This window comes from Triticum dicoccoides, chromosome 6A, assembly GCF_002162155.2.
Source record: "Triticum dicoccoides isolate Atlit2015 ecotype Zavitan chromosome 6A, WEW_v2.0, whole genome shotgun sequence".
NCBI classification, from domain to species: domain Eukaryota; kingdom Viridiplantae; phylum Streptophyta; class Magnoliopsida; order Poales; family Poaceae; genus Triticum; species Triticum dicoccoides.
The window spans coordinates 278,825,057-278,844,286 of record NC_041390.1 but is presented as its reverse complement, the minus strand read 5'-3'; positions in this window follow the sequence as shown (position 1 = coordinate 278,844,286).

Here is a 19,230-nt window from a genome sequence, read left to right as displayed (position 1 = left end):
CGGAGGCTCGCGAGGGTTGGGTCATCTGGTGCCTGTCGGACGTCCGTAGATTCGGCTCGGGTGGTCTTCGGTTGGATGTCCGGTCGGGGTCGGTCGTCCGGTAAGGGTTGGTCGTCCGGGTGGCGTCGGATGTCCGTCTGTTTTGGCTCGGGTGTGGTAGTGTCGGTCGTCCGGAGGAGGCCGGACATGTGCCTGGAGGTCGGCGGACGTCCGGGGTTCGTCGGTCGTCCGGAGCCTGGAGACTTCGAGCAGTTTTTCTTCTTCGTCTCTGTCTTCACGTCCATCTTCCTCCTCTTCTTCTCCATGATACCTGAGAATGCACAAAGTGTATGTATGAGGTAGTAGCCATGTCTCATGTGCATCAAAGTGAAATGTGAGAGGAGAGATGTCACCTCGGTTTCAAGGGCTCTTGCACGTGCTCGTGTCATGGGTCCAAGAGGGGTCGTAGGAGATGTAGTTGGGTCCATGGGGATGGCCTTGGGATGCTCCGCATCAGCGGGTTTATCAAACCTCGTATAATCAGAACAAAATAAAATATCATACCTGTGATATTGGTTCATATTGTCGGCTTATCATGCGACGTGCAATAAGGCTAACATCCCAAAGTCTTAGAGCACAATGCCCTGTTCAATTTATTCATACCACCGTCTTACAACGCTATATGCAGCAAGGGTAACATCCCAAAGCTTAGAGCACAGAACTCCAAGCACATAATCATCACACACTGGCAACTTAAAGTCCAAAGCCAGGTCGGGTTAACAAAACTCCAGATAGATTCATATATGAATCGTAAGGCAACATGGCCTTAATCAATTTTCAACCATATATCAACATGGAACCAAATATGAACCTTCAAAGCAAATATAAATCAGAAAAAACAAGGTGTTCATAGGCTGCCAAGCCTCAATGTCAAGTGCTATTCAAGGGCCGCACATGCGCTGAGTTAATCCTTAATTCAAACCCGTAAGACGGACCTCACATGACCAATCGTTGTTTTAACATTGACAAATTCAGGGTCTTTATAAGATTGATTGTTAAGAGTACGGTGAGTCATTCCAGGATTACCTGGTGGGAGTGGCAGACAAACAAAGCCAGGATAACCCGGATTTTTGGTGAATAAACCTGGCGTCCAAGCCTATTACAAGGGACAACAAAACTCTGTTCATTAACAAGTAGCCCCCAAGTAATATTTCATTCCATACGTATAAGCCAGATCAGTAGGGTAGTCATAGCTATGCTCAATGAGCAGGAAGCCCCCAAGCATTGTGCAATCAAGGCGTATAAGCCGGATCAAGAGGGTAGTCATAGCTATGCTCAATGAGCAGGAAGCCCCCAAGCAATCTTATGAAGAGACAATAAAGACTCAGATTCTCAGAAATGAAATGACAGAGGCCCTAAAATATCAGGGATGCTGGCTTTATTATACTAGTCATAAATATATACATTGGTAAAAATATGTACATCACAAGAGCCGGTGGCTCGGGTGTAATAAGGCCGAAGATGAGTAATATTCCATGGCCGGTGGGTCTCCTCCTCTGACGTGTGTGAATCCTTGTGGTCTCGAACATCGATAAGGTAGTATGACCCGTTGTTCAGATTTTTGCTGGCCACAAAGGGCCCTTCCCAAGGTGGGGATAGCTTGTGCAAGTCAGTTTGATCCTGGATGAGTCGGAGCACCAAATCTCCTTCTTGAAAGGTCCTGGTTTTAACACAGCAGCTATGATAACGACGCAGATCTTGCTGGAAAATCGCCGAACGAGCCGCCGCAAGGTCACGCTCCTCATCCAACAGGTCAATAGCATCCTAACATGCTTGTTCATTATCAGCTTCAACATAAGCCGCCACACGGGGCGAGTCATGACGAATGTCACTAGGGAGAACCGCCTCTGCTCCGTAAACCATGAAGAAAGGCGTGTAACCCATAGATCTGTTGGGTTTGGATTGATACTCCAAAGTACTGAAGGTAACTCCTCAACCCAACAACTCGGTGTCCTCTGCAAAGGAACCATAAGCCGGGGTTTTATACCTCTCAAAATTTCTTGATTGGCTCTTTTAGCTTGGCCGTTGGACTGGGGGTGAGCCACTGATGATACATCAAGACGAATATGCTCTTGTTGACAGAATTCTTTCATAGCACCTTTAGACAGATTAGTTCTATTATCAGTTATAATGTTGTGAGGATAGCCAAAATGGAAAATCACCTTTTTGATGAATTGAACCGCCGTCGCCGCGTCACACTTACTGACCGGCTCTGCCTCAACCCACTTTGTAATTTTTTCAACCGCCACCAAGAGGTGGGTCCTTTTATCCTTGGATCTTTTAAAAGGTCCAACAATATCCAGCCCCCAGACTGCAAACGGTCAAGTAATTGGAATCATCCTCAATTCTTGACCCGGCACATGAGCTCATCTTAAAAATTGCTGACAACCATCACGTTTACTGACCAAATCCTCTACATCAGCATGAGCTGTCAGCCAATAAAACCCATGATGAAAAGCCTTGGCCAGGAGAGATTTAGAGCCAGCATGATGACCACAATCTCCTTCATGAATCTCTCGTAGAATCTCACGGCCTTCCTCACCAGAAACACGACGTTGAAACACCCCTGTGACACTGCGTCGGTGCAACTCTCCATTGACAATAGCCATTGACTTAGACCATCGGGTTATCTGTCTGGCCAAAGTTTCATCTTCACGTAACTCGCCCCAGGTCTTATAAGCCAAATATGGAACTGTCCAATCAGGAATAGCATGAAGAGCTGCCACCAACTGCGCCTCCGGGTCAGGAATAGCAAGATCTTCCTCCGTAGGCAATTTGACTGAAGGGTTATGCAAAATATCAAGGAAAACATTAGGTGGTATTGGCTTACGCTGGGACCCTAGCCGGCTCAAAGCATCAGCCGCCTCATTTTTCCTATGATCAACATGTTCCACTTGGTAGCCCTTGAAATGACCAACTATAGCATCAACCTCTCGGCGGTAAGCCGCCATGAGTGGGTCTTTAGAATCCCAAGTGCCTGAGACTTGCTGAGCCACCAAATCTGAGTCGCCAAAGCACCTCACCCAGCTTAGATTCATCTCCTTAGCCATCCGAAGACCATGGAGCAAGGCTTCATACTCAGTTGCATTGTTAGTACAAGGGAACATCAACCTTAAAACATAACAAAACTTATCACCTCGTGGGGAAGTCAAAATAACTCCAGCCCCCGAGCCTTCCAACTGCCTGGATCCATCAAAGTGAATAGTCCAATATGTGCTATTCGGCTTCTCCTTAGGCATTTGCAATTCTGTCCAATCATTGATGAAATCCACAAGTGCTTGCGACTTGATGGCTGTGCGAGGCATATATTTCAAACCATGGGGTCCAAGCTCAATGGCCCACTTGGCTACCCGACTTGTGGCCTCTCTAAGGAGTAGAACTAACCATAGTGATGGGATGACCAAGGAAATATTGCTTGAGCTTTCGACTAGCCATCAACACCCCATATACCAGCTTCTTCCAATGCGGATACCTCTGCTTGGATTCAATGAGCACCTCACTGATATAGTAAACTAGCCGCTGAACCGTATGTTCCTTGCCTTCTTCCTTTCGTTCCACCACAATCGCCACACTGACGGCTCATTCATTAGCAACCACGTATAATAATAACGGCTCCTTATCAATAGGAGCTACAAGGATCGGCGGCTCAGCGAACTGCTTTTTCAATGCCTCGAATGCCTGATCAACAGCATCACTCCAGACAAAGTGATCCATTTTCTTCATCATCTGATACAGAGGGATAGCTTTTTCTCCTAACTGGCTTATGAACCGGCTTAAGGCCGCAATACAACCCGCCAGACGATGAACATCATTAATACACACCAGTTTAGCCAAAGAGGTAATAGCCTTGATTTTCTCCAGGTTAGCTTCAATTCCTCTTTTATAAACCAAAAAACCCAAGAGCTTGCCTGCTGGCACACCAAAAACACACTTGGCCGGGTTAAGCATCATCTTGTAGACCCAGAGATTCTCAAAGATCTCTTTCAAATCATCTATCAAGGTATCCTTCTTCCTGTATTTCACAATAATATCATCCACATAAGCATGAACATTGCGTTCAATCTGATCATGAAGGCAATTTTGAACACACCGCTGGTAAGTCGCCTGGGCACTCTTGAGCCCAAAAGGCATAGACACATAGCAGAAGGCTCCAAAGGGAGTGATGAAGGTTGTCTTCTCCTGGTCCTTAACTGCCATCTTGATCTGATGATACCCGGAATAAGCATAAAGAGAACTCAAACGCTCACAACCCGCCGTAGCATCAATAATCTGATCAATACGAGGGAGAGCAAAAGGATCAGCCGGGCAGGCCTTATTAAGGTCTGTGTAATCCACACACATGCGCCAAGTGCCATTTTTCTTAAGCACCAGCACCAGGTTACCCAACCATTCAGGATGAAAGACTTCAACAATGAACCCCGCTGCCAAGAGCCGGGCCACTTCTTCACCAATGGCCTTACGCCTTTCTTGATTAAAGGGACGAAGGAATTGCTTGACCGGTTTAAACTTTGGATCAATATTGAGAGTGTGCTCAGTGAGTTCCCTCAGTACACCTGGCATGTCTGAAGGCTTCCATGCAAAGATGTCCCGGTTCTCACAGATGAACTCAATGAGCGTGCTTTCCTATTTTGGATCTAGAATAGCACTAATACTGAACTGCTTGGATGAGTCACCAGGAACAAAATCAACCAACTTAGTGTCATGTGTTGATTTAAACTTCAACAGAGGGTCATGCTCCGTGGTTGGTTTCTTCAAAGGTGTCATATCTGCCGAGTCAACATTATCCTTGTAAAACTTCAACTCTTCTGTTGCACAAACAGACTCAACATAAGAAGCATCGCCCTCTTCACACTCCAAGGCTATCTTCCTATTCCCATTTACTGTGATAGTGCCCTTGTGACCTAGCATCTTAAGCTGCAGATAAACATAACAAGGCCTTGCCATAAACTTAGCGTAAGTCGGGTGCCCGAACAAAGCATGATAGGGGCTCTGGATCTTGACCACCTCGAAAGTCAATGTCTCAGCTCTGTAGTCACGATCATCACCAAAGGCCAATTCCAAAGCTATCTTACCCACTGGATATGCCGACTTACCAGGCACCACTCCATGAAAAACAGTAGAGGACGGCTTAAGATCCTTATTAGTTAAATTCATACGGCGGAAGGTATGCTAATAAAGGATATTGATGCTGCTGCCTCCATCCATGAGCACTTTAGTGAACTTGTACCCTCCAACCTGAGGCGCCACCACCAAAGGCAAGTAACCCGGATTGTCAACCCGGGGCAGGTGATCCTCGCGGCTCCATACAATAGCATGTTCAGACCATCACAAGTATCGAGGGATCGTCGGCTCAACCGCGTTGACTGCTCTCTTATGGACCTTCTGGTCCCATTTACATAAGCTTGTCGTAAATACATGATATTGACCATTATTCAACTGCTTTGGATTACTCTGATAACCAGACTGTTGCTGCTGAGTCCCTTGACCAGATTGATAAAAACCACCTTGATTGCCTTGGCCCTAGAAACCGGAGTTTGAGCCGCCACCACCAAAGCCAGGCCCCTGAGAGCCAGATCCTGAGCCACCATTCGGGCCATGATTTTTCTGGAAAAAATTGGAATTCCTATACACCCTCATGATAAAACCATCCTTCCACAGATGATCGCCTCAATGTTAAATTTTGGTCCTCCAAGCTGGGCGGGTTTCCCTTACGATGCTGATTATTATTCTGTGTATTGGTGTTAGCCACAAAGTCTACATTGCCATAAGATTTACGTTTACTATTTCCATTTTGACCCGTCGTATTATGTTGCTGCCCCTTTGCATTGCCGCTCTTCTTCCCCTTACCAGTCTTCTCCTCATCAGACTCAGGATATTTAGTACTATCAGAGTCGGCATATTTGACGAGAGCCGCCATGAGCTCCCCCATGTCATTGCAGTGGCGCTTAAGCCGCCCCAGTTTCTGCTTAAGGGGAAGGAAACGGCAATTCTTCTCCAACATCAGGACTGCTGAACTGGCGTTGATACTATTCGATGAGTGTATAACAGCTGAGATTCGGCGTACCCAATTGGTTGTTGACTCACCCTCACCTTGGACACAAGAGTCTAAATACAGAATCGACATAGGCTGCTTGCATGTGTCTTTAAATTTTTGGATAAAACACGTTTTCAACTTCGCCCATGACCTGATGGAGTTAGCAGGCTGCCCTTTCAACCAAGTACGAGCCGGCCCATCCAACATCATGGTGAAATACTTGGCACACGCTGCATCATTGACATCCAACATCTCCATAGCCATCTCATAGCTCTCAATCCAAGCCTCTGGGGGCTGATCCTCTGTGTAATTAGGCACCTTACGAGGGCCCTTGAAATCCTTAGGCAAACGCTCGTTGCGTAGAGTCAGCACTAAACACGGCACACCCAGAGTTCTAGAGGTCACTCCTACCTCCACATAAGCGGAGGGATAAACCGGAGATTGTTGTTGAGCCGCTAGCTGAGCTGTCAGCTCAGCCTCTCGACGTGCCCTGCCCTGATCCACCAAAGTCTAGGCATCGACACCACCATGTGTCGGGTCATGCCTACGAGGCTTGTTATGGTGTTGCTCACTGCTTGAAACCGCTCGCGAGTCAATATGTCTACTATAACTCCGGCTCGGATGAGGGGTCGAGTGAATCCTTTCATGGCTGTACGAATAAACCGCCTGCTGGGCCACTGCTGTCTGAAGAAGTTCTCTGACCCTCCGCGTCTCTATCATAGCTGGAGACTCGCCTTCAACGGGGAGAGCCACCAATCATGTTGTTGCAGCAATCAGATTATCCAGAGGGTTAGAATAATGACCCGGCGGTGTCGGAACATGCTGACACGGAGGCATATCCAAACGAGGCGGATCCACAGTACGCAGTTGAACCAGCACTCCGGTCACGGGTGCCCCAACCACCCGATTCACCACTGGCAGGTCACTGGTCCCTGCCCCCGGTGTGTTGAAAAGGTTTCTCGCATCATACTCTAGTGGTAAGCGACTCTGGTGCCTCCTTCTCATGATGGCATTTGAAATGTTTTGGTCCAAGATAAGCCAGAAAGATTCTGCATGAATGCGCTGTGCCTGAGCGTCCAAAGCAGCTCGCTCCGTGTCCATCCTAGCAATTTCAGTAGCCAGCTCTCCTTGGCTTGAGCTATCTCATCTCGTAGCCTTGCCACATCCGCCTTATGTTGTTCTTGAGTGTCCGGGGTCACCTCCACCCCCATCAAAGCTGCCAAAGCATCCAGTAAGTCGGTCAAAACCTGAGCTGGCGGGCACGCAGGGCCGCTAGCACCAGCCGTCGCTGCAGCCGTTGAGCTAGAGGTCATAGCCGCGGCGGTCGTTGAGCTGAGTGTCGGCTGTGTACCGGCCATGAAGATCGCAACTCTATTCGGTGGCTCATAGGGGTCCGGAATACTGTCGCCATCGGAACAGCCCCCAAGACGGCCGCCCTATGGTTGATACATTGAATTGGTCTCACCGGTTGACGATTCACCATCAGGGTAGATGGCCGTATCACCACTAGACACAGATCCTTCCTCAAATTCCACCCCATGGATGAAACCAACAAAGGCATGCTTCACAGCGGCTTGAACCTTGGCGGGTCATGCACGCTGAGCCGTCTCGATGATGTCGGTGCAGGTGTCCGGATCAGGGCCCGATTCGCCGATCTTGCCGATGAAGACGTGGATTCCGCCGAAGGGGACCCGCTACCCGTACTCAATTGAGCCGGCCTCGGGGCCCCAGCGTGCGTCGTCGATGTAGAGTTTTCCGCGACGACTCTTGGTCATCCGGCCCACTATGTATCCCTTGATACCTGGGAAGCTGCCCTTCAAGAACTCGAAACCATCATGCGCTGGACACACGGTGGGAGCCAATTGTCATGGATTTAATGCGGCAGATGCCGTAGCGAAAGGACTTAGTCGTGGAGCCATCGCAACTAGGTTATCTTGAAGGGATTAACCGGGACAAAGGATACATAGAGTTTATACTGGTTCGGCCCCTCACAACGAGGTAAAGGCCTACTCCAGTTCGAGGTTGTATTGCTTGGGTTTCGATTACCAGGGAACGAATACGCTTGACCTAGTTCTCGACTTCTTGTTTCTTGTCCTTAACCCGCCGCCGGGTCACCCTTTTATATACACAGGTTGATGCCCGGCGACTTACAGAGTCCCGGCCGGCTCATACAAAACGTGTCCGGCTCGGTGACTAACTAAGCTTGCCTTACAAGTTATACATATGTCGCTTCATCCTCTTGGGCCTCAAGTCGCCTCTGGGTCTTGGGCCGTCAATAGGCTTGCCATAACCCGCCATCTTCATTTGTAAGTCGCCAATGGTATGACCCGGCCCCTCCTGGACGGGTCATACCCAGTAGTTATATCCCCAACACTTCCCCTCTCAAAAATATCTACACACCTGCAGCTTTTTCTGTTTGATAACACACAGTTATTGTGTTTCGGTCGTGTGTGATGTTTCTTGTTCCCAATTCCGCATGCATCCCCCAAAAATATCTGCCTACCTCGAGGGTTTTTCTGTTTCATAACACATGATTGTTATCTCCGGACCATGTGCGATGCACCATCATCAAAAATTTCAATAGCCCGGGCATTTCACTCCCGCGTAGTAAAATTTTCAGTACCCGCGTCATTTCCTCAAACATACCCCCCTTCACACACAGAGAGAGAGAGAGACACACACACACCAAAACATCCTTGGGCGCGTGCACACACCCTCCCTCGCTCGAAACCCTAGCAAGGTCCCCCCCTCCCCCGCTGCCGCCGCCGTCGAAAGGCCTCTGTCGGTGTCAAAACCGGCGGATCTCGGGTAGGGGGTCCCGAACTGTGCGTCTAGGCCGGATGGTAACAGGAGGCAGGGAACACTTTGTTTTACCCAGGTTCGAGCCCTCTCGATGGAGGTAATACCCTACTCCTGCTTGATTAATATTGATGATATGGGTAGTACAAGAGTACATCTACCACGAGATCAAGGAGGCTAAACCCTAGAAGCTAGCCTATGGTATGATTGTTGTGTATGGAGTTAATTGCCTATGGACTACAACCCTCCGATTTATATAGACACCGGATAGGGTTAGGGTTACATAAAGTCGGTTACAATGGTAGGAGATCTTGAATATCCGCATCGCCAAGCTTGCCTTCCACGCCAAGGAAAGTCCCATCCGGACACGGGACGAAGTCTTCAATCTTGTATCTTCATAGTCCAGGAGTCCGGCTGAAGGTATAGTCTGGCTACCCGAACACCCCCTAATCCAGGACTCCCTCAGTAGCCCCTGAACCAGGCTTCAATGACGACGAGTCCAGCGCGCAAAATTGTCTTCGGCATTGCAAGGCGGGTTCCTCCTCCAAGTCCTTCATAGAAGATTGTAAACACCAAGAGTAGTGTCCGGCTCTGCAAAAATAAGCTTCCACATATTGCCATAGAGAGAATAACACAAATCAAATCTGCTGACGTATTCCGCAGTGCGTTATCACACTACAGCCAAGTCCTTCACTCGAATCGTTTTCCCTTTTCCACCTCAGCGTGTTTTGCGAGGCGGTTTCCTTGGCACGTCTTGTCAAAGCAGAGATCGTGTGCTCCCCTTTTACGGGATTCTCATCAATACAGACATGGGTAACCCAATCATGCTCGTTAGCATGTTTTCTCGATTAAAGGCGAGTCCCAAACTATTACGGGGAGGGCTCCTGGTATTCAACCTCTTATAAAGAGACCAAGGCCTTACTCCTTTTTCCAATCTCAAACGAGTTCGCCCGTCGCCTTGAGTTCCAACACCCTAGGCTCCAGATTCCAGGCGCTTCGGACTTCCGACAATGTCCGGTTCCGACCTTCAAGGCCGATGGATGCCCTCCTCCGTCACGGAGGAGGACGTGCTAAAGTTGAGAGAGGCTAAGTTCTTGACCGCCGAAATTCCGCATAGGTTGCCTACTCAAAGGCAGGCTATTCCCGGTCCCCAGCCCGGTGAGAGCGTAGTGTTCATGTCTCACTTTCTTCGGGGGTTAGGCTTCCGGATGGATCCCTTCGTGAGGGGGCTGCTGTTTTATTACGGGCTGGAATTTCATGACTTAGCTCTGGAGTCCATCCTCCACATTTCCTCATTCATCGTTGTGTGCGAAGCGTTCCTCCGTGTTACTCCTCACTTCGGATTATGGCTCAAGACTTTTGGAGTGGAGCCGAAGATGATCGAGGGACGGCACGCAGAGTGCGGAGGCGCTGTCATAAGTAAGAATGCTGATGCTCCATGGCCCGAGGGCTCCTTTCAAGAGGAGCTCAGCTTGTGGCAACGAGAATGGTTCTATATCACCGCTCCCAGGAGCGCCAAGTGGGCGGCGCCTCCTGCCTTTCGCTCGGGTCCCCCATCACGGCTAGCGTCATGGGTCAACAAAGGATTAGATTGGGGTTTGCCCAAAGACGTGCCCTTGTTGCAGGGCCGCATCAGGGATCTCTTAGAAAGAGACCTCAACCTGGTCAAGGTGACACAGGTCATGCTGATTCGCCGAACACTGCCCGGCAAACGTCGCCCCCTTCGCCTGTGGGAGTTTAATCCAGAGGGACCGCGAGCTCTCCAGAACTTTATGGGCGCAACTCCCGCGGAGATGTATAGACTGTTCTTCGGATCACAAGAGATGTGTCCGGATTTAACCGAGGACGCAGGCCTAAGCTGCAATTGCCCGGATACTCAAGTAAGCAACCTTGTGCCCGGACCTTCTATCCGTATAATTGTCATAAACTTGCCCCTAAAAGAGTCGTCCTTTTAAACAGGAGTGGATAGCAAAGTCAAAGCTGATTAGGTGTCCGGCTCCCCTTCCTGAAACCAGGTCGGATCCTGTGCTGGTCAGGATGCTAGAGATAATGCCTTTGGAGGGGGAGGACAAGGAAGCTATGGCCTCCTCGAAGGAGGCTGATCCGAAGGGAGGAACCGACAATTCCTCTCCTAAGGGGAAGAAGAGAGCCGCCTCTGACGACCCGGAAACCATGACCTCGAAATGGGGGAGAAAATCCTCATCAGAGGGTCCGACGCCGGGGAGTTCCTCGGCCGGACTACGCCCTCAAGGGGATCAGCCCTCTGGCGAGCCGTAAGTAGAGAGAGGTTTTCCTTTTGAGGGATGAGAGAAATCCTTGATTTATATCTGAGAAGATTAACCGAAATTTTACCTTGTAGCTCGGACCTCAGCCCTTCTCAGCAGAGCTCGTCTTCGGGGGATCTTCTTCCGGAGATGATGGAAAGCGGGACGCCTCCCCCTGCCGTACCGCCTAGCGAGGCGGGCGACCCTGAGGTGTCATCGCGGAGGGTTTCTCCGAATCCGGCAGGGGCGGAAGATAGCTATGTGGCCCCCCAAGGCTCTCCGTGTCCGGCCTTCGAAAGAGGCCATAGGACAAGTCCGGCACCGTCTGGTGCTCGGCTGGAGGAGCTGAAGATTCTGCTGGGGCGAGCTTCTATCTCAGAGGAGCACCGTGCATTGATGGGCACGGTGATTGAAAGGATTTCATCCGCAGAAAGCGGATTGCATGAGGCCGTCAAAAGTTTACTGACGGGTTTTGAGGTACGTTAGATAATGTATGCTTTTGTCAGTTGCGCATAAGTAAGATGCGCCCTGTATAGATAGTAGCCCCTAAGACTCTGCACGTTGTCAAGAAATGACGGCACGCAGAGGATCATAATCCCAGGTCTAAGATGTCGCCTTTGAATGTAGGTGGCAAGGTGTCCGGAATCAAGCCGAACTGATGATGTGGCCGAACTAAAGCGGCAACTGGACGTGGCAGATGCCGACATTGCGCTTGTCAACCAGCGGCTTGATGAGGCTCAAGGTATGTAATTCTTCGGGCGGCATCAGGTAAGAGGAGCTTCATGCCAGTGTCTTACAATGTGTGTGCTTGACGCAGATGGTACGGCCGCCATGGAGAATCTTAGGGCAGAACTTGCCCGAGCTAAGGAGCAAGCCAGAAAAAGCGATGCGGCTGCCGAGAAGGCCCTTGAAGAGCTGAGAGCCGAACAGGCTGCTCACTGCCGAAGCAAAGAAGAGATGGCCGAGATGGCCGAGAAGTTAAAGAGCGCTGGAGACCATTGCAAACTTCTTGAGAAAGAAGACCGGGCGAGACAGACGGACTTAGAGAAGGCCATTGCCGATGCCAAGGACGTCGCTCTGCGATGAGAGCTACGAGGGAGGAGCTGCGTCAGGCCGAACAGATTGCGGCTGGAAAGCCCTTTATGCTGCGGAGGAAGTTTTGTGATCCGAAGTTCGCTCCGTTGGACCGGATGTGGAGTGTGGAGGATACCTATCTGGACTTGTCAGCGAGTGCTGCTGATGCGACCGAACACTTTCGAGATCAGAAAGATTGCGAAGTGGAAAAGCTTTTTTGGTCGCAATTTCACAATCCAGAGCGTCCACTGGCAGTGGATGATTGTTTGGCTCAATGGGCCGAACTGAATAGGTTGTCTGGACTTGCCATGAAGTACGTCATGGGTCACCTGTGGCCGGGGAGATCGGAGCCGAAGAGTTATTTCAGCTTGGTGCAGCAATTCCTTGACGCGGTGCCGTGTATAAATTCAATGAAGAGGTCAGCATGCATAGAGGGCGCTAGGATGGCTCTTGCCCGTGTTAAAACATACTGGGCAGAAATGGAGACCACCGTTGTTGCGTCCCGGGATTCCGACAAAAGCCGAGTACCCTCCGAGCACTATTTTCAGGAAGTTCTTGAAGGCGCTCGTGTAATAGAGACGCAGTGCCGGAAAGATGCTATGTTATGATAGCATATGTAATTATAAAGTAATATTTTGATAAACTGTAGTGGCCTTTTTTATACTTGTGCCTCCAAGTATTGGGAACCCCTTCTGTGCGGCCTCCTCCTTGGTTATATCAAAAATTCTGAAAGATGGCAGTCGTTGGCTTCAGCCCCCACGCACATAGTGCGGGGGTGCTCGCAGAAGACGCATTTTCACACTTAACCCAACGTCTTGGTCCTACAAAGGAGGTGATAGCGCAGCGGGCCAGGCAACCGGACTATAATGCTTTAACACTTTCACTTAGCCATAGGAGTTTGACAATGAGACTCTTTAGGTAGCTCCTTAGTGGCAACTACGCTCGTCCGAATTCGGGGCGCGTATGTGCCTGACCGGGAAGTGCCCTTTGTTAAAGCGGAGGAATCCGATAGATTCCGATGGGTCATCGAGTGGCTGACCAGTCTCACACTACATCATGACAGTCAGTTTTCGGCTTTCTCTACTGAGGTGCTCGCCCGGCCGAACCGGGGGCACAATCGCAGTAGTTCTCCTGGTGCTACCTTAGCCGATAGAGCAGAACATAAGGTAGATGAACTCAGGAGCCGGGCAACCCAACATTTGACCAAAGACATGATTCGGAGCTGATGCATATAATGCCAAAACTCACGACGCCGAACACTCCTTAAGGTGTTCGGTCTTTGTGAGTGCGGGCGAAACAACACTCTTTATTAAAAAAGCCCCTAGTGTCCAGGTACGTGCAAAAATTCTGACGTGGCCACATGCCAAGACGCCAGCCTCCTCCTTGGTTATATCAGAAATAAAAAATCAGGGGATGTGTAGCAACAAGAGACAGTAAAAAAGGTTTACGCAGGGTCTTAATCTAAAAAGAATCCTTTAGGACGGGTCCCTACTGCACGTCTGCGCCTGTGTCTCCGTTGTGCCGTATCCTGGACGGGCGCCGCACGACGTTCATCTGTAAAAGAGAGGAATTGAGTTGAAAACGGGTCGTGCGGAAAAAAGTTTAAAATAAGCAAAGTATAAAGTGAGATATATAAGATTGAGCTTTATTGTCTCTTATTGTATATGCGTGGAGCCCCTAGTGCGGGGGTATATGGCTTCTAGGCCTGCATCAATGATGATTTTGCACCGAACTCGTCTATCCGCGTTCGTGGTCTTGAATGACCTATTTCGAATTTTTTGGCCGGTGAGGCCATTTTGCTGTGGGGCTGTCGAAGCGGCCGCACAGTCCTCCGCTTGGGGAGGCGCACTTTAGTGCTTCCTATTCAAAGAGATGATGCCTCGTGGACCGGGCATCTTAAGCGTAAGAGATGCATAATGCGGTATTGCATTAAAGCGAGCGAAAGCTTTGCGTCCCAGTAGTGCTTGATAGCGACTTGAGAACGGGACGATATGGAAGGTCAGCTTTTCGCGGCAGAGGTTATCGGCAGAGCCGAATATGACTTCGAGCCGGAAAAAAACCCATACAATGGGTGTCCGGACCAGGTATTACCCCTTGAAAGGAGGTTTTGCTGCGGCGGATTCTTGCTGGGTTTATCCCCCTGTGCTGGATTGTATCCTGATATATCAGGTTTAGTCCACTGCCGCCGTCCATAAGGACATTTCAAAACTGGAGTCCGCCAATTATTGGATCGAGTATCAAGGCAGTCCAGCCTACATTCTTGATATTCCTAGAATAATCTAGCTGATCGAAGATGATTGGTTTTGACAACCAGTGGCAGGACCCTTTGGGGATGGGCCGTGTGGTGCGTACCTTTACGGGCGCCGCACATTTTGTTATGTGAAGTGAGTTCACTGTTTTTACTTCTTGTGGGAAGTTCTTTTCTTTCCTGGTGCTCTGCTTTTGGGGTTTGTCCTCGTCTTCGCTTAGTGTGTCGAGCCCCTTGTGTTCGGCATTGAGTCTGTCGGATTGTTTGAAAACCCAACAGTCTCTGTGGGTATGGCTAGCAGGCTTCCGGGAGTACTGTGTATCTGACATATCCTGTCCAGGATTTTGTTTAGGTTGGATGGATCATCCCTGTTATCCTGGGGGGGCGATTTTTCCTGATTTTATCGTGAGCCTTTGAATCCGGCATTGACTGCCGTGCTCTTCGGACTTTTGTCCTTAGTCCAGCGACGGTCCTTGTTGTGTCGCGGTTTTCCGTTTCCATCCCTAGTTTCGGATGTACTTGGGTCGCTGGGGCTGCACCTTGCCAACCAGCTATCCTCCCTTGCACAAAAGCGGGTCATGAGGCTTGTTAGTGTGGCCATTATTCTTGGCTTTTCTTGGCCGAGGTGTCTGGCGAGCCATTCGTCTCGGACATTATGCCTGAAAGCTGCTAAGGCTTCGGCGTCCGGACAGTCGACTATTTGATTCTTTTTAGTGAGGAATCTATTCCAGAACTGCCAAGCTGATTCTCTGGGTTGTTGAGTTATGTGACTAAGATCGTCTGCATCCGGAGGGCGGACATAGGTCCCTTGAAAGTTTGCTCGGAAAGCATCCTCGAGCTCTTCCCAGCTTCCAATTGTGTTTTCGGGAAGGCTTTTAAGCCAATGCCGGGCTGGCCCTTTAAGCTTAAGGGGTAGATATTTTATGGCGTGGAGATCATCTCCTCTAGCCATGTGTATGTGGAGGATATAATCCTCGATCCAAACTCCTGGGTCTGTTGTTCCATCATATGCCTCTATGTTTAAGGGTTTGAATCCCTCTGGGAATTCATAGTCCAGGACCTCATCGGTGAAACATAGGGGGTGTGCAGCGCCCCTGTATTTGGGTGTGCCAGATTCTGATGATGGCTTCATAGCGTTGCTTACGAGAGCTTGCTTTCTTGGCCCATAGATGGACCTGACTGGGCCATGATGCGAATCCTTAAGTGGGTCGCATGCCGATTTAGGTGCGGCGCCGCTTGCCGCTTTATGGGGTCATCTATCCGACCGTGTGGCTTTTTCATTTTTTGAATGCGAGGGCTCTAGGGCCTCTTCGTCGAATTCAGGCAGTAGCTTTCTTTTCGGATAGCTTTTAGTGTGGCGACTGTCGCCATACTTATCTGTGGTATTGATTACTTTGCTCCATCTAATCCGGAGTGCATCTTCCGCTGTTTTTAGCTTCTGCTTCTGCTTTTTTAGGCTGCGTGCAGTTGCAACGAGCCTCTCATGGAGATTCTTCTGCTCCATAGGTTTATTCGGCGTGAGGTCGTCTGGAATTCCGTTTTCGCCGGAGGAGGGGTGTTAGGTTTCTCTATCCGTGTTGCCCTGTTCAGACGGTTGCTCTAAGGCCTGCTCGTCGTCTACCGGCTCGTCCTGCTCTATGGCTGGGTTTTTGTCGAGGCGGGGCTTGGGTCGGCGTTTACGCCGACGCTTTGATTGCTTTTTGGGGGGTCGATCCCTCGTCCCATCCCCTTTTTCCTCGTTGTCGCTTCCTTTAGGGGTATCCACCATGTACACATCGTGAGATGAGGTGGCTGTCCAATGCCCTATGGGCGTTGGTTCGTCTGTATCTCATGCATCGTCATACATGCTGTCGATGTCTCCAGAGTCGAAGTTGAGCACGTCGTTTAAATTGTCGACAGTGACTACCAAGTGAGTGGTGGGTGGGCTTTGAATTTCCTCATCGTCCGTATTCCACCCTCGCTGACCGTAGTCCGGCCAGGGCTCTCCTGATAAAGAGAGAGACTTAAGAGAATTCAGGATGTCGCCAAAAGGCGAATGCTGAAAGATGTCTGCAGCGGTGAACTCCATTATCGGCGCCCAATCGGATTCGATTGGCAGGGGCGCGGGGGGTTCGGAGTCCGGGGAGGAGTCCGGATCCTCGGAGTCACGGGTCGTGCAGAGTGCGGGGCTAGCGTTCGGCTCGATCACTTTCGGGATCGCAGCCCCCGAGGTGACGTCCAACCGCTCATCCTCAATTGGCGCAATAGGCTCCGAGTCAGGGGTCGGAACCGATGCGTGTGCGGCCTCTAGGACACTGTCCGGGGGTAGAGCTAGATCATGCCCCTCGAGATAGTGCGGCGCGCTTGGCCGTGGCTCGAGCCCGTCGAAGATCAAGTCTCCGCGAATGTCAGCCGTGTAGTCTAAGCTTCCAAACCTAACTTGGTGGCCAGGGGCGTAGCTTTCGATCTGCTCCAGGTGGCCGAGCGAATTGGCCCGCAGAGCGAAGCCGCCGAAGACGAAGATCTGTCCGGGGAGAAAAGTCTCACCCTGGACCGTATCATTGTTGATGATCGAAGGAGCCATCGGGCCCAAAGGCGACGACACAGAGGAACTCTCAATGAAAGCACCAATGTCAGTGTCAAAACCGACGGATCTCGGGTAGGGGGTCCCGAACTGTGCGTCTAGGCCGGATGGTAACAGGAGGCAGGGAACACTTTGTTTTACCCAGGTTTGGGCCCTCTCGATGGAGGTAATACCCTACTCCTGCTTGATTAATATTGATGATATGGGTAGTACAAGAGTAGATCTACCACGAGATCAAGGAGGCTAAACCCTAGAAGCTAGCCTATGGTATGATTGTTGTGTATGGAGTTAATTGCCTATGGACTACAACCCTCCGGTTTATATAGACACCGGATAGGGTTAGAGCCAAGCTTGCCTTCCACGCCAAGGAAAGTCCCATCCGGACACGAGACAAAGTCTTCAATCTTGTATCTTCATAGTCCAGGAGTCCGGCTCAAGGTATAGTCCGGCTACCCGAACACCCCCTAATCCAGGACTCCCTCAGCCTCCATTGTCAACATCTGCCGGTTTGCCCATGCATCTTACCCACCAATCTCCATACCCATGGAGCTCGAGGAGCGACTAGCCCAAAAGAGGTGTATCGCGGTCTCTTCGCCCGATGTCGCTGCGGAAGCTGACGACCATTACTGGTCGCATGCACTCAATCAGCGGGCTAGAGTATGCGGGTATGTCCCGTACGCCGGCTACGACATCGAGGTCGTCGACAGCGCCGGCCTGAGGTGAGTTATGTCACAGGTTAAGTCGCCCACCCCCAACCCCTCGGGTTCAACCGCCATTGATCTCATCCATGGCCCCGCTACTGATCTCCTCTGGCTCGCTATCAAGAATTTGCCATCCTACATCGCCATCGAGCCCCTTTTGTCATTTCTGAAGGACACGTTCTGCGAGGCTGGCTTGGAATCCACAGCTTCCAAGTCCGACCTCATCGACGGCGACCACGAGGAGGGCATCCTCTCCGGCTCTTCCAAGGGGAAAGAGCCCATCTGCGACATTAGGGAGGGCACCCTACAGCCGCGCTCTTCCAAGGGGAAGGAGCCCATCTGCGACAACATGGAGTGCATCCAGGGTCCATGCTCTTCCCACGGGAACGAGCCCATCTGCGACAAGTCAGGAAACCCATGATTTATTTTGCCGTGCCTCTTCACAGGGGGAAACCCATGATTTGTTTTGTTGAGTCCCTTTTGTAGTGTAGTGAGAATATGTCCAGTTTTAATTGCTATATTTGGTTGTTTGCAGTATGCCTTGTTTATTTCAGTTGTTCACAATGTGATTCTCTATATGTGCAATTATTTACTATGCAGTACATTTCATCAATCCAGTTTTAAACATACTGATAGGAATGCATATATTTGCTTGTTGTTAAGCCTGTTATAGCTAGCATATGCCTCTTTTAAAGTTTTTTGATTGTTCGGTTGTTTGTAGTTAGCATATGTCTAGTTTCAAATGCTATCTTTGGTCGTAGTACGCCTTGTTTATTTCAGTTATCCACAACGTGATGTTCTATATATGCAAGTATGAACTGTGCAGTTCAATTTCATCAGTGCCAGTTTCAACAATACCACTATGAATGACTACATTTGGTTGTTGCATCTTGTAGTTAACACGCCTTTCCATTTTTATTTAACAATAACCAGTGTACTTAGACCGACACAATACCAATTTGAATGACTATGTTTGCTTGTTGTTAAATGTTAGGCCTGTTGCAGTTAACACACCTTTCCACTTGTTTTGCTTTACTAGCATGCTTAAACCTGCACACCGAAACTATCTTTTGGAGATTATTTTGTCTGCCATGGATAATTTTGGTTGATGTTTAGCCTGGTGTGCTTAACATGCCTCTCGATGTACCTACACAGGAAAATTTTGGGAACGACTCCTGTTTTCCATCGAGGTTAGTTTCATCCCATGGCTTATATATACTCACTGTTCAGGATATCGGTAGCTGGTACCATATAGGTCGGGGGCTGATAAGGGACTAATCGGTGAATCGGACTTTTAACTGAATATATCTGTAATCCATTTATCATTAGGTTAACTAGGGTCATATTTAATATATTTGAGGCTACATAGCAACATGCACTGTACTTAATGTCTAAATATGCAATCCTAGGCTACATAGCAACAAGGAAGAGTGTTACCTTAATGTTTTGATGATGTCTAGATATACGTAGAAGAAGAAGAAGAAGAAGAAGAAGAAGAAGAAGAAGAA